The sequence below is a fragment of the Neoarius graeffei genome, chromosome 1, assembly GCF_027579695.1.
Source record: "Neoarius graeffei isolate fNeoGra1 chromosome 1, fNeoGra1.pri, whole genome shotgun sequence".
In the NCBI taxonomy this organism is placed as follows: Eukaryota; Metazoa; Chordata; class Actinopteri; order Siluriformes; family Ariidae; genus Neoarius; species Neoarius graeffei.
In genome coordinates this window covers 87254862-87266936 of record NC_083569.1, presented here as the reverse complement: position 1 = coordinate 87266936, position 12075 = coordinate 87254862, and the positions used below count along the sequence as shown (strand labels likewise).

The following is a 12075-nucleotide window of genomic DNA, read 5'->3' as shown; positions in this document are numbered from 1 at the left end:
TGTGTGTGTGTGTGTGTGTGTGTGTGTGTGTGTGTGTGTGTGTGTGTATACTGTGCAATACACTTTTCACTGGATTTCTCACTGTGAAAACTGATAAGTCTGTTCTTGTTCACTGTAATCCCTGTGTGTGTGTGTGTGTGTGTGTGTGTGTGTGTGTGTGTGTGTGTGTGTGGGTGGGTTTTTTGACTGTGCAATACTTTCTTCACTGGACTTTTTACTGTTACAATTGAGAAGCATCCCCTCTATCATGGCTGACACTTGCTATTTGCTTACTTGTTATTTGTTCACTTAATGTTTTACTTTAATATCTCTCTTTGCACCATACTAGAAGTTTTTGCTCTTTGTTGAATTAGAGTAATTTAGTGTTGATTTAGTGTAATTTAGTGTAATGTTGATCTAGTGTAATTTCTTCCCTCTCTGTATCTTAATAATATGTTTTTTTTTTTTTTTTTGTATTTTTGTATAAGCTACTTGACACTTTAATTTCCCTCTAGGGATCAATAAAGTTACTCTACTCTACTCTACTCTACTCTACTAAAGAGAAAAATTAGGTGATTTTAAATTTCATGACAACAACACATCTCAAAAAAGTTGGGACAAGGCCATGTTTACCACTGTGAGACATCCCCTTTTCTCTTTACAACAGTCTGTAAACGTCTGGGGACTGAGGAGACAAGTTGCTCAAGTTTAGGGATAGGAATGTTAACCCATTCTTGTCTAATGTAGGCTTCTAGTTGCTCAACTGCCTTAGGTCTTTTTTCTCGTATCTTCCGTTTTATGATGCGCCAAATGTTTTCTATGGGTGAAAGATCTGGACTGCAGGCTGGCCAGTTCAGTACCCGGACCCTTCTTCTACGCAGCCATGATGCTGTAATTGATGCAGTATGTGGTTTGGCATTGTCATGTTGGAAAATGCAAGGTCTTCCCTGAAAGAGACGTCGTCTGGATGGGAGCATATGTTGCTCTAGAACGTGGATATACCTTTCAGCATTGATGGTGTCTTTCCAGATGTGTAAGCTGCCCATGCCACACGCACTAATGCAACCCCATACCATCAGAGATGCAGGCTTCTGAACTGAGCGCTGATAACAACTTGGGTCGTCCTTCTCCTCTTTAGTCCGAATGACACGGCGTCCCTGATTTCCATAAAGAGCTTCAAATTTTGATTCGTCTGACCACAGAACAGTTTTCCACTTTGCCACAGTCCATTTTAAATGAGCCTTGGCCCAGAGAAGACGTCTGCGCTTCTGGATCATGTTTAGATACGGCTTCTTCTTTGAACTATAGAGTTTTAGCTGGCAACAGCGGATGGCACGGCGAATTGTGTTCACAGATAATGTTCTCTGGAAATATTCCTGAGCCCATTTTGTGATTTCCAATACAGAAGCATGCCTGTATGTGATGCAGTGCCGTCTAAGGGCCCGAAGATCACGGGCACCCAGTATGGTTTTCCGGCCTTGACCCTTACGCACAGAGATTCTTCCAGATTCTCTGAATCTTTTGATGATATTATGCACTGTAGATGATGATATGTTCAAACTCTGCAATTTTACACTGTCGAACTCCTTTCTGATATTGCTCCACTATTTGTCAGAGCAGAATTAGGGGGATTGGTGATCCTCTTCCCATCTTTACTTCTGAGAGCCGCTGCCACTCCAAGATGCTCTTTTTATACCCAGTCATGTTAATGACCTATTGCCAATTGACCTAATGAGTTGCAATTTGGTCCTCCAGCTGTTCCTTTTTTGTACCTTTAACTTTTCCAGCCTCTTATTGCCCCTGTCCCAACTTTTTTGAGATGTGTTGCTGTCATGAAATTTCAAATGAGCCAATATTTGGCATGAAATTTCAAAATGTCTCACTTTCGACATTTGACATGTTGTCTATGTTCTATTGTGAATACAATATCAGTTTTTGAGATTTGTAAATTATTTCATTCTGTTTTTATTTACAATTTGTACTTTGTCCCAAATTTTTTGGAATCGGGGTTGTAGTTTCATTGCACATTTCTCTGTCATCTTCAGTGATTTGAGCGACGTCGTTTAAAGAGTTTAAGAATATAGTTGTTGAACGATGACAATGTTTGGTTTTGTACAAATTGCTATAGAAATTGGAGCAGAATTCTGCTATTCTACTTGGATCATCAGTAACAGTGCCGTTAATACTGAGTCGCTGGATTAAATTGAGCTTCCTGTGATGTCTTTCTAGGTTGAAAAAAATAGGCTGATGGCAGTGGCGGTTCTAGACCAAAATTACTAGGGGGGCCAAGGTGGGGCCAGTGTTTTTTCAGGGGGGCACATATGGACAAAACATGGCAATATTTAAGCGTTCAAAGTTTGTTTAGTTTATTTAAAACCAAAACAAAATACATTGAGCATAAATACAATGAGATAAACATTCTGTCTCAATAGCCTAAACATAAAATAAATTGTGCTCAATAAATCTTAAAACCATGTTTCTCTTTTTTGTAAAATAAGATTTCTATTTTTGCACACAATGAACCTTTTCTTCAGATGTGGCTGCACTGGAGTGTAATCCAAGCACTTGCTGATATCTGGAGAAAGATGAATACAGTAAATATGAGAGTGCGACTGAGAAAAACATTTATTTATCATTATTCATTTATTTATCATTATTCATTTATTAATTTATTATTATATCTATTATTTTTATTTTATATTTATTAATTATTATTCAGACTTCACACTTTCAGGGTAGGCTATTTGAATTGTAGGCCGACACTGCTCACACACACACACACACATTTATTCAACATCACAAACCTGATGGTGCTGTACTTGATATGCATGGTGAATCTGGTTGTCCCAATGACTCGTTGAGTTGTCCCTCATTCTGTCCCTCAATCTGATCCTGAATGTCTTCATCCTCACTCTCAGACTGCCTTTCAGATGCCTCACTTTCCACCTCTCCAACCACCACCTCTGGCTCTCTCTCCACCTCTGGCTCTCTCTCCTCTTTCATAATCTTCATCTTCCTTACTCTCTCTATGTTGCTTTTTGCCAACAGGGGCAAAAAAGGACATAATGTCCTTGCTCCTTTTCATGATGATAGCCTACAGTCGGCCTATACTAAAAAGTAAATGGAGAGGAATGTAGCCTCTACATATCACAAGGCCATTCAAGTTTTACAAGAAGGTTAAACACTGTCAGTTATTTTACCCATTTCCCAAAAATATTAAGTTAGGCTACTTATTGCTGTGCAATGCACGTTTAAGAAAGCGCAATAAAACGGATTTATTATTGTAGTGAACAACAACAGTAAAACACGGATATGTGCAAACACTGACGTTACGAAATTGAATAACTTTCCTTACCTTCGCTTCTTTGCAGTAGCCTAGTCCTTGCAGGGCTGCAGCTGTTATCTCTCACATCCGAAGTTTACAATTCGCGCTGCTGCTGATCTTTCTGCTGCAGGTAACAGTGTGTGTGCAGCGCTTTAAGGAGTCCGTGTAGAACACTCCGTCATGTCAGTTCCGATCTTCGAGCCAGCGCACATCGAAATTAATAAAGCTTATTATCTGTTCAGCACAGGGGCCACAACAGGGGCCAGGAGCAATTTTACAGGGGCACTGCCCCCCCGGCCCCCGTTTAAAACCGCCTATGCTGAATTCTGTTCACCTTCTTCAATCCATTTCTTCCTTGACCTTGCAAAGGCACCTTTAGCCTTGTTTAAGTAAATTTTCTTTAATTTGTTTCGAAATCAAATCTAGTCTTTCCTCTTCTGACATATCAGCAGGATTCTTCTGAGACAATACAATTATTTTAGAGACCAACCTCTCTTCTTCCAATCTACGACTTTTGGTTAAGGTACTGCCATAATTTCTCAAGTACTGACCAGCTTTAAATTTAAAAAGTTCCCAATTGCTACCAAAAGCATCCTCAGACTTTGCTTTGTTCCAAAATTCCATTATTATCCTCTTTATGCCTGATTTTACTTTCTCATGTTGTAGTAGCAAGCTGTTTAGTTGCCAGTAAGCACTCCTACATGCTTCAGTAGAAGCAGAATGCAAGGGAATAAAAATGGAGACTGCATTATGATCTGTTAATGGTGTTATGATAATATTAACTGATATCTTATCAATGTTCAAATTATCAGAAACCAGCATTTCTATTACTCCATGTAAAAGCCTTAGTGTTTGGATATTTATTCCTCCACACATCAACCAAGTTAAATTTTTGCATAAAGAGTTTCAAGTTTTCATGAACAGCAGTAGGGCTACGCAGAGGCCAACAGTCCAAATTGTGATTTAATATCATGTTGAAATCTCCCCCTATTACAATACCTGAGATTGGAATGTTATTAAAAGGTATTTCAGCTATGCTTCTCTAATGTTTCAAGTAGTATATCACTCTCATTGTGCAAGTTATAGCCATATATATTAACAATTACCAGTGTGAAGTTGTCAGTGGTTAACACTTGGAGAATAAAATGACCTGAAGCATCACACAGTGGTGCTTGAAAGTTTGTGAACCCTTTAGAATTTTCTGCACTAAACATGAAAAAAATATTAAAAAATCCCCAAAACAAGCTGACTATATAATATCCAGATCTAGTGCACATTTTTATAGGGTGTAAATAATCTTCACTAAGGTTTTAGACAGCACTACAAAATGGTGTCCTCACTCTATAGTGCCCGATATAGTCGGCAGGGAGCGATTTCAGACACTTAGCAATACAGTAATACAACCCCGATTCCAAAAAAAGTTGGGACAAAGTACAAATTGTAAATAAAAATGGAATGCAATGATGAGGAAGTTTCAAAATTCCATATTTTATTCGGAATAGAACATAGATGACATATCAAATGTTTAAACTGAGAAAATGTATCATTTAAAGAGAAAAATTAGGTGATTTTAAATTTCATGACAACACCACATCTCAAAAAAGTTGGGACAAGGCCATGTTTACCACTGTGAGACATCCCCTTTTCTCTTTACAACAGTCTGTAAACGTCTGGGGACTGAGGAGACAAGTTGCTCAAGTTTAGGGATAGGAATGTTGACCCATTCTTGTCTAATGTAGGATTCTAGCTGCTCAACTGTCTTAGGTTTTTTTGTCGTATCTTCCGTTTTATGATGCGCCAAATGTTTTCTATGGGTGAAAGATCTGGAGTGCAGGCTGGCCGGTTCAGTACCCGGACCCTTCTTTTACGCAGCCATGATGCTGTAATTGATGCAGTATGTGGTTTGGCATTGTCATGTTGGAAAATGCAAGGTCTTCCCTGAAAGAGACGTCGTCTGGATGGGAGCATATGTTGCTCTAGAACGTGGATATACCTTTCAGCATTGATGGTGTCTTTCCAGATATGTAAGCTGCCCATGCCACACGCACTAATGCAACCCCATACCATCAGAGATGCAGGCTTCTGAACTGAGCGCTGATAACGACTTGGGTCGTCCTTCTCCTCTTTAGTCCGAATGACACGGCGTCCCTGATTTCCATAAAGAACTTCAAATTTTGATTCGTCTGACCACAGAACAGTTTTCCACTTTGCCACAGTCCATTTTAAATGAGCCTTGGCCCAGAGAAGACGTCTGCGCTTCTGGATCACGTTTAGATACGGCTTCTTCTTTGAACTATACAGTAGAGTTTTAGCTGGCAACGGCGGATGGCACGGTGAATTGTGTTCACAGATAATGTTCTCTGGAAATATTCCTGAGCCTATTTTGTGATTTCCAATACAGAAGCATGCCTGTATGTGATGCAGTGCCTTCTAAGGGCCCGAAGATCACAGGCACCCAGTATGGTTTTCCGGCCTTGACCCTTACGCACAGAGATTCTTCCAGATTCTCTGAATCTTTTGATGATATTATGCACTGTAGATGATATGTTCAAACTCTTTGCAATTTTACACTGTTGAACTCCTTTCTGATATTGCTCCACTATTTGTCAGAGCAGAATTAGGAGGATTGGTGATCCTCTTCCCATCTTTACTTCTGAGAGCTGCTGCCACTCCAAGATGCTCTTTTTATACCCAGTCATGTTAATGACCTATTGCCAATTGACCTAATGAGTTGCAATTTGGTCCTCCAGCTGTTCCTTTTTTGTACCTGTGCTGACTCTGTCAGTTACTGGGTGGGGTTAGGTTTCCCTAGTGGTAGTTTTAGGTACTGCAGCTTTAATTTGTAGTCACTTCCTGTTATTTGCACGAGGCACTTCCTGTTTCAACCATGCCTGTTACAAGCCATATACAAATGTGCTCCTCCAGAGATTCAGCTGTTTTAACCTTGGAGTGGAACCAACAGTGAGTTATTGCTGCAAATTGTTGTTGTAGTCGTTTAAGATTATTGTGGTGTTGAAAGTGATGATCAAAACGCTTAAGTTAAGTTAAAACGAGATTGTTGTTAATTATGCTAATCATTGTTAGCAATGCTAGTTAGCCACACTGCTGAGTCATTTAGTTTATTGTTAAGCCTCATTTACAACATGTTATACATTGTTTTGTGTGAAACGTTGCTAGTTAGTATATTTTCACTTTACCTGTTTACTTACCTGTGTAAATAGTTTCCTGTAAGAAAAAGATGTTAAATGTTAAATTTTGTTATACTTATGATTTACCTACCTAATCTACAACCTGTAAAGAAATTACTTACCTGATTCAGTACCTGTGAAGGAAAAGTAGATTGTAACCAGTGTGTTGCATGTATTTTATTCCTTTTGTAACATTTTGTATCTTGTATATTTCATTTGTGTTTCAGTTTTACAAATAATCAAAGTACCAGAAGATTTCAGTAAATTCATCAGTTAACCTGGAATCAAGCCTACTGGTCTTCATTGTTGTTCGCTATCTGTCTACAATACCCCAGAAGTATTATCCAGGACAGAATAGTACCTTTAACTTTTCCAGCCTCTTATTGCCCCTGTCCCAACTTTTTTGAGATGTGTTGCTGTCATGAAATTTTAAAATGAACCAATATTTGGCATGAAATTTCAAAACGTCTCACTTTCAACATTTGATATGTTGTCTATGTTCTATTGTGAATACAATATCAGTTTGAGATTTGTAAATTATTGCATTCCCTTTTTATTTACAATTTGTACTTTGTCCCAACTTTTTTGGAATCGGGGTTGTATACTGAAGGGGATGGCTGAGGGCCCAGTTAAAACCCCTGGGGATCTCTTTTCATATAGTGTATGTGTGTGTGTTAGAGGATATTACATGGTGGTGTCAGAGTGCAGGCACTTATAGATGTATGTGCAGAGGACAGCGAGATGCAAACTGTATACAAAGCCAAATCGTAAGACAGGAAGCATGGTCAGGAAACTAGCAAGGGTCGGTTGAGCAGCAAACAGAGTAGTAGAGGCAAGACAGATCACGTGAATGTAGGGCATAAGCAGAGGTCAGAATAACGAGAGGCAGACAGAGAATGCAAGGCTTAGTATGAACTGGAGAAACACAGAACGATACTTTGCATTGGAGTAGAGTGAGTGAGGAGCTTATAGTGTGACAAGTAATTAGTGGAATGAGTGGCAACTGTAATCAATAGGCCGGTGACGGGCGCTGTGGTTCTTGGGAGTTGTAGTTCAAAGAATCCATGTTTGTAGTTTGGTTGTTCTCAATGGGTTTGCTGACAAGAAACCCCCCCCCCCCCCCCCCCAAAGAAGCTACATTCTTTCTTGGGTAACCTCTTCCTCTCAGTGCTGGTTTGTCAGGATGTTGAGCATGGAGTTCTTGTTTGAGGGTCTGGAATGTCTTTAGTAGCAACCCAGCTTTGTTCTTCAGGTCCATACCCTTCTCAATCTACCAGGTATTCAATTTGACCTCTTCTACATCTGGAATCAAGGATTCTATTTACTTGGTAGATGGGTTCACCTTCTAGGTTAAGTGCTGGGTGCTCTTGGCGAGAGGGCCCGGGATGGCAGGTTTCAGGTTGGAGATATGGAATGTGGGAGATATTCTGCTGTGAGGGGGAAGTTCTAATCAGTATGAGACCTTGTTGATGCAACGCAGTACCTTGAATGGCCCAACGTAACATGGCTGAAGTTTTTGACAGGTGTTGAGTTCTCTGTGGCAACCCATACTCTGTCAACTGGGGAGAAGGCTGGATTGTTACCACTGTGTTTCTCCGCATATTCCTTATACTTGGCGTTGACTCTCTCTAGACATTGGTGTACCTCCTTCCAGATTGCTTGACTGTGAGAGAACCAGTCATCCACTGCTTGTACTTGGCTTGGTGTGTTGTCCCAGGGGAACAGGGGCAGCTGGTAGCCGAGTATGCACTGAAAGGGTGTTATTTGGGTTGCAGAATGTTTAAGGGAGTTTTGTGCATACTCGGCCCATGGGAAGAATCAGGCTCAGTCCCCCTGGTTACGCATACAGAAGAGCCTCAGGAAACAGCCAATTTCTTGGTTGGCTCGTTCTACTTGACTGTTTGACTGTGGATGATAGCCAGACATGAGGCTTACTGATACCCCTAATCTTTCCATACTTTGCAGGACTTTGACTTTTGATTGCAAAAAAGTATTTTACTGAATTCTGAGAGGAAGCCAAAATTTTTTTCTAAAATGTCATGCTATGCTGTTGGGTGTCAGAAGCAGAAAAGTGTCCATGAAAATCATTACATTTTACTCCATAACTATTGAAATTGGGTCCCTGTCCAAGCCAACAGAAGATGTCTGGTTTCAGGCCATTAGGAAGAGAATTGATCCAAGAAGTGCCATCTTTGCAGCCCCCATCTCATCTCAGTCACTACATATCACAATACACAATCCTCCTCGGTCTTCTTTTTCTACAAGTTATGACAGGGAAAAATCCCCAAAGCTGTAATTCATGAATGGTCCACTCCACATACAATCTGTTGGTCTCAGTTTGATCACAAAACAATAAAGGTTTACCGAATCAATATGTCAGCAACTTCAAATCAACATTAGTGTCCCCTGCTGCTGATTTTCTGAATTGAGCCGAAAAGTTGATCTACTCCACCAGCGCCGCCATGATCGAAAATCAAGTGACTGCATTCCTGCATGTTGATTTGCCAAAGCTCAAATGGAGTTCATGAACCTCACGTGCCATGCTGTTTTGCCTATCAGTGTGTTAGAGTGCAGGCACTTACTGATGTATGTGCAGGAGAGAGTGGGGAGCAAACTTGAAATGAAGCCAAATTGTAAAACGAGAAGCGTAGACAAAAGGCAGGCAATGGTCAGTTGATCAGCAAACAGGGCAATACAGAAGAGACAAGTAACGTAAACAGAGAGAGATAGTGAGGGTTAGAAATACTAGAGTCAGGCAGAGATGGAAAGGCTTGGTATGGACTGGAAAACAGAATGATACTTCACACTACACAAGTATCAGGTGTGTGAGGGAGAGGCTTAAGTGTGGCTGATGAGTTGTGAATGAATGACAGCTGATTTCAATAAGCCAGTGACGGAGGGTGCTGTGCTCTTTGGGTGTCCCCCTGAGGAGCTCCCTCTGGGAGCTAAATTCTTCCTGGGGTGCCCTCTTCCCCTAGGTGCAGGTTTATCAGTGTGTTGTGCATGAAACTCTTGCTTTAGCAGAGGGTCCAGAATGTCTTTGGCTCCCACCCAGCTTTGTTCCTCAAGTCCATAGCCCTCCCAGTCTATCAGATATTCTACTTGACCTCTTCTGGATCTGGGATCAAGTATTCTGTTTATCTGGTAGATGGGCTCACCTTCAAGGCATAGCGGTGGGTGGAGCGTTCTCAGCAAGAGGGCTCAAAATTGCAGATTTCAGACAGGAAACATAAAACATGGGGGATATCCAGCTGTGAGGGGGAAGTTCTAACCTGTATGAGACATTGTTGATATGCTGAAGTACTTTAAATGGGCCAATGTAGTGTGCCTGTAGCTTCCGACAAGTATTGGGCTCCCTGAGGTTCCTAGTGGAGACCCATACTCTGTCACCTGGAGATATCTGGGTTGTTGCTTCTGTGTTTATCTGTGTATTCCTTGTTTGGTGTTAATGGTCTCTATGCATTGATGTACTTCCTCCCATATGGCTTGGCTACAAGAGAACCAGTCCTCCACTGCTTGTACCTTTGCCGGTGCGTCGTCCCAGGGGAACAGGGGCAGTTGGTAGCTGAGCATGCACTGAAAGGGTGTTAGTTACATAGCGGAGTGTTTGAGTGAGTTCTGTGCATACTTGGCCCATGGAAGGAATCAAGACCAGTCCCCCTGGTTCCTCATACAAAAGATTCTTAGAAAGCATCCGATTTCTTGGTTGGTCTGTTCCATTTGTCCATTAGATTGGGGATGATAACCGGATGTGAGACTCACTGAAACTCCTAACCATTCCATAAAAAAGGTCCATAAGTGTGAGATGAACTGGGGACCCTGGTTGCTGACTGTGTCCTGGAGGTGATGAACTGGTTTATTTCAGTGAGCATGTTCTCCCACCAGTATTTGTTCCTAAGCATTTGATGAGTTTGTTCGGCTGCCAAGATGTCCTGTGGCAGGAGATGTGTGAGCCCAGGTGATGAGTCACCCTCGGAAGTGCTTCAGGATGTAAAAGAGGCCAGGCGGAAGACTGATTAGGCTTGTCCGTGGTTGGGAGTTCTTTATCTCCTGATCCAGGTCCCAAGTGATGGATTGGACAAAGCAGTTGGGCAAGAGAATGGGGTGAGTTACGGGGTCCGGATGTGATGAGTCGAAGGTATGAGATAGGGCGTCTACCTTGGTATTTTTTGACCCTGGGTGGAACAAGAACATGAAATTAAAATGTGTGAAGAAGAGTGCACATCTGGTTTGGCATGGGTTCAATCTTTTGGTCTTCTTGAGATATTCGAGATTCTTATGATTGGTCAGTATCACAAAGGGGTGCGTGGCTCCCTCCAGCCAGTGTCTCCACTCTTTGAGAGTGAGTTTGATGGCGAGCAGTTATCTGTTCCTGACATCATAATTCCTTTCTGCAGAAGTGAGTTTCTTAGAGAAAAAAGCCACTGGGTAAAGCTTGTGTTTCTCGCCAAAGTGTTGGGACAATACTCCTACTCCTGTGTCAGAAGCATCAACTTCGACCGTGAATGGCTTGGTCAGGTCAGGGTGCTGTAGGACCAGGGCTGAGGTGAAGGTGTTCTTGAGCCAACTAAAGGCTTCTTCTGCCGAAGGGTTCCAGTGGAGATGCTTGAGTCCCTTCTTGAGTAGGGCCGTTAGGGGAGCAGCAATTGTACTGAAGCCTCTAATAAAGCAACGGTAGAAGTTGGCAAAGCCTAAGAAACGTTGAATCTTCTTTATGGATGTGGGTACTGGCCAGGACGTGACTGCAGATACCTTGGAGGAATCCATGCTGACTCCTCCTGCACTGATGACATAGCCCAAAAAGGAAATTTGATTCTGATGAAATTCACACTTCTCTGCTTTCATGTAGAGATGATTGACTAGTAGACATTGGAGGATGGCTCTGATGTTCCAGATGACTTTTCTCATCAGGAGACTAAATCAGGATCTCATCGATATATGCGATCACAAACTTGCCTAGCATGTCCCATAGCATGTCGGTAATAAAGCACTGGAACATGCTTGGCGCTGAAGAAAGGCCATAGGGCATTACCCTGTTCTCAAAATGGCTGGCAGTCATGCTGAAGGCAGTCTTCCATTCATCGCCCTTCTTGATTCTGATTAGGTTGTAGGCACTGCATAGGTCGAGCTTGGAGAAGATCTTGGTGGATCGAAATTGTCCTAGGGCAGAAGGAACAAGAGGATATGGATATTTAACAGAGACTTGGTAAAGTCCTCTATAGTCTAGGCAGGGTCGGAGGCCACCACCTCATTTCTCCACAAAGAAGAAACCCGCTGGTGAAAGAGGCTGCACTATGCATATAGATATTTATTTGCACAGACATGTTTCGGTATGTGCCTTCCTCAGTGTGCTCAAATACATCAATGTTACTACAAATCTTAAATACCCACACTCGTGTACACACCACCATAATCAATGACAATATAATAAAGTTAAATACAGTAATTGGCAATATCAATGCAGTAGTTAAAACAGTCCATTGGTCTTAAAACCTCTTGTAAAAATAAATAAATAGAAATACAGATGAAAATATGGAAATATGTCAGCACAAGCATCAATTCACATTTTTACAAGAAACAGGT

At 41.5% G+C, this 12075-nt stretch overlaps 1 protein-coding gene and 1 long non-coding RNA gene across 4 annotated transcripts in view; both read left to right on the top strand.

Annotated features, from left to right (window-relative positions):
- The window catches only part of LOC132866538 (butyrophilin subfamily 1 member A1-like), a 164491-nt gene that overhangs the window by 18646 nt on the left and 133770 nt on the right, over positions 1-12075 (top strand). The gene's annotated exons all lie outside the window — the stretch shown is intronic.
- LOC132867068 (uncharacterized) lies at positions 5933-6776 on the top strand. Its single transcript, XR_009650683.1, has 2 exons — positions 5933-6265; positions 6720-6776. It is a non-coding gene; the product is annotated as an uncharacterized LOC132867068 (long non-coding RNA).